Raw genomic sequence first — 4,409 nt, 5'->3', positions numbered from 1 at the left:
TGTGTTCTGGCGTGGCCTGTTACAAGAGCTGCAGCAGTCGATGTTGTAAAGTGGCATGCACCACCTCCAAACGACACTGTGATGTTGTAGTTGGAATGTAGCAGGACATGCACAAATAGGCATTACAATGGCGTGCCGTACGAGTGCCCGAGATACAACAGCTCACCGTACAAAAGTGTGGGGGCTCGTGGTAGGGAGGAGCAGCCGTTTGGCAACATAACACACAGTGAACTCGACCATGTGCCACATGCTGGGCATCTCATCCATGATGACCACGGTCGCAGAATTCCCACAACACCAACGACTGGCCTTTGTACACATCCTGTATGAATGCAGTGTGGTTTTCACTTCTATGCTCGTTCAGTGGTGTGATGTTGGCAGGTTGTGTGACTTGTGCTCCTTGTTGGTGTGTTTCATTTTGGCTATTGTTAGTCTATATGTGTGTTGTACTTAATTGTGCATGTATGCCATTCTGCCCATCCCCCCACTCCCTGCTTCTTCCTCTTCCTAGTGCTGTTGTGTCTATAATTTTGTTGCTGCACACATAAATACATCTAAAGAATAAATTAGATTAGTTCCTTGATTCTTTTAGGTTTCAAAACTTCTCTATTGGTTTCTTTTTAATTTTCCATATGAACCGTTTTTTTTAATATTCAACAACACATAGAAGTCAGAAGTGCAACGTATTCTATCAACACACTTTCTAGAACATTCTACAATACGTGCAGGTTAAAAGTTCATCCTTTTTTTAAAACTTTACGATATTTTTTTGTAACATTTTCTTGAACATTTAACGACACGTGCAGGTTAAAAGTTGACGATTGTTTTAAGTTCGAACAGTGCCTTCCAAATGCAAGTAGCAGGTGTGGTTGAGCTGAGCAAATTTTATCCTATGATATGTACTCCACGTTGAAACTGCTTTTTCTTAACCAATCACAAAGATGCTTTTCCACAAAACTAATGTGTACCCTACTTTTAAAAAAGAATGCTTTTCATGATATCTTCAGAGATAAGTTATAGAAAGAAATTAGCATTTAAATAACCTTTGTAATTCACTGAAAAAGCCATAGGTTTCATGCATGTTATAGTTAGGAATTGGCATTTAAAAAACCTTTGAAATTCACTGAAAAAAACAAAGGTTTCAGGGGCGTTATAGTTAGGAATTGGCATTTAAAAAACCTTAGAAATTCACTGAAAAAAACATAGGTTTAAGGGGTGTTATAGTTAGCTGGACATTTCCCTCGAACAAAACCCTAGAAATTCCCCTGTTATAGATAGTTCAGCTAACTATAACTCGCGCCCCCGCAATTCACTGCTGATGACGTCACATATTACATCACTCATTTCTAGGGTTTTGTACGAGGGAAATGTCCAGCTAACTATAACACCCCTGAAACCTATGGTTTTTTCAGTGAATATATATAAATATATATATATATACATATATGGTGAGTCTCAAAAGGAGAGTTTAATGCAAGACTTAATAGCTTGATCACCAATGGTGGAGATATGAGTGAGTTAACAAGGCATCATAGTTTGAATGTGGACTTTACCCACTGGGGTTAGACTTGATTGCCCACTGGGCATCAGACTGATTGCTCTATAATAATGCAATGTCGAGAAGAATGCCCACTAGGGCTTGATATAGCTTGCAGCAGCGCACTGGGTCTTTATTGAAGCCGAAGTAACTACTAGCTATTGCTTAAAAACACAACTAGTGATGACACACAACAGGCACATATTAGTGTGAGAGCGTGGGTTTTAATCAGCCGATGTATTTGAGTGCTGCCAGTTAACAGTACACTTTATGCAATTGTATGAATTCAATACTATGATTATGGTTTATTTAAAACAAAATGCAATGATGATGCTTTATTTAAAACTCACTGCGTACAATGTATGACCGAGGCTTTGAATATTAAGTCTGCTTTCTAGCTCCGTGAAATGTTCACTAACACAAGGAGTCTGTTTTCACTGTTCATTACTCTGAGGTGTGTCACATGATTATGTATAAACACGGTGAATTTACTCGCACTCGTACTCGTGAGCAAGGAGGTTTCCCTCCAAAACGCGTCGAGTGACTGGGCATTTAAGAAAATAAAATTACGCTGAAATGGAGAAAGTGGCCTTGACATTGTTTTTTTGATACATGGATAACGGTTGTATTGGATTATTTGGGACTCGCGACCCCGTCAAGGCCCGCCACTGCAAACCGGCTGGGGTTTCTGCGCGACAGCAAGTGGTGGATATATATATATATATATATATATATATATAGAAATACCCACATTATAACATATAGGCAAAATGTATATATATATAGTTTGACACCTTAACGCAAACATAATGCTTATTTCATTGTATGTACTAATTAGGACAGTTGTACATTATAAATACCCATATGTTCATGCAGGTGTTGTTATTTACAAGCTGAGGCATTCATTTTGTTTTTATTATATATGTTAAGCATTTACTTATGTTCCTTATAGAATGGATTTTCCTTTTGAAAACAAATGTACAAGCTTAAGCTCAGCTACTTATATGCTATGTATATCTTGATCTGCATATATATGATAGGGATAAGATATAAAAACAGAAATAAATATGTGTGTGCGTATTTATACATATAAATATGCATACACATACATAGATAAAATAAAACAAATTTAATCAGTTATTTATTTATTTTAGGATGCATTTGAAATAATAACTGTAGTGAACAGTTTAACATTTTCTGTACAATCAAATTTCAATGTATAAATGTCTATGCATACATATTCAGTGAAAAAAGGATTACAGGGACATTATAGTTAGGAAACAGAATTAAGAAAACCTTAGAAATTCACAGGAAAAAAACAAAGGTAACAAGAAAGTTATAGATAAGCACAGATTTGACTTGCACAAACCATAGAAATTCAGCAGGTATTGTTACCTGGGCTAACTATGACTTACGCCTCCACAGTGCACTGCTTATGACCGGGGGTGGGTGAAACTAGTGGAGTTTCACTCTATGAAATTCTGCGGAGTGAAAGGAAAGCCTGAGGGTGCTGCTTCTTTCTGCAGCTCCAGTAGTTTTTCTACTTGAGTGGCAGCTTTCTCAATGCAAATGGTAGTGGCCTTCTTTGACCACCCGTATTGAAAAATCTCACTGGGAGACGTTCAAGTGCTTGAAAATTGCGCATGGCGGTACACAAAGTTTTGCTCACGCTCGCCAACTTATTGTTGGTGAGCTGCACATGAGTAAAAACTCTACCATGCAGCGGTTGGTGGAGCTTTTCAGGAAGTAATATGTAAGGAGATAAGTAGGGGTGGGTAAAAATTTCAGCTCCACTGGTGGAGTTCGTAGAGTTTTGCCCACTCCGCACTTCACTTGGAGCATGGGTGTTAGAGTGACTGGGTGTTACATTGGGTGTAAGAGCATCTGTCTGGGTGTGCGACTTGGTGTGAGAGTGCCTGTGTGTGTCACGGTGGGTGTGAGAGTGTCTGTATGGGTGTCAGAGTGGGTGTGTGTGAGTATGTACATTTTTTTCTGATTCACGGCCGAATACACAGAACCGTTGCAGATTTACACAGGGGGCCGCGCTGAGCCCCGTGGCTGATCTGCGGATCTCTCTCGTGGCAAACAAAACACATTTTCTGGCATTTTGCTACCCATTGTATATGCTTTTCCAACATTTATAACACACACATGGGGTCAGAAAAGCTCTAACCTGACCCCTTCATTTAGTTAACATGCTTCTTTTCAGCCCTGAGGACCGATTCCAGATATACAAAATGGCAGCCATATGTGAGGTCAGAAGCAGTGCATTTTCGGGGGCATAAGTTATAGTTAGCTCAAGATACTTGATCTTTTTCCCTATATCCGTATATAAGTATAGCAGTCTATTAATAACATTATGGGTGTATTTTTCTATAATAACATATATCTGTCACAATGTGTGAATATGGTTAAAGAAATGTATCTATAGTATCTTCACAATTGAAATATTGGGGGGGGTTGTAAACTTATTTATCAGCAGCAAATAAAGGAATGCCTGAGTTTGTAATTTATTTATCCTTGCATGTTCATATGGGTCTTTATGTAGTACAATTGTATACTTCCAGATTATCATGCATATGTGTACTTTAGTAACATCTCTAAGAATGTATATCTTTTATTTGTGGGTATGTATCTATATATTTACATATTTTCCACCTATTGCAGATGAAAACAAAATAAGAAACAAGAAAACAAACTTTACAACTCTCCCCAAAACAATACTATATCACTCATCCTAAACCTCTCATATCACTATAGACGCCCAAATAACCTTTTTCCAAACTCTTCCATCCTTTATCCTGTCCATACAACTAACTGGTTCACATGCCCACCACACCCAGTAGAAATTTACATTTCCCTCTACTAATCC

Source organism: Triturus cristatus, chromosome 7 (genome assembly GCF_964204655.1).
Source record: "Triturus cristatus chromosome 7, aTriCri1.1, whole genome shotgun sequence".
NCBI lineage: Eukaryota > Metazoa > Chordata > Amphibia > Caudata > Salamandridae > Triturus > Triturus cristatus.
Note: the sequence above shows the minus strand (reverse complement) of the source record.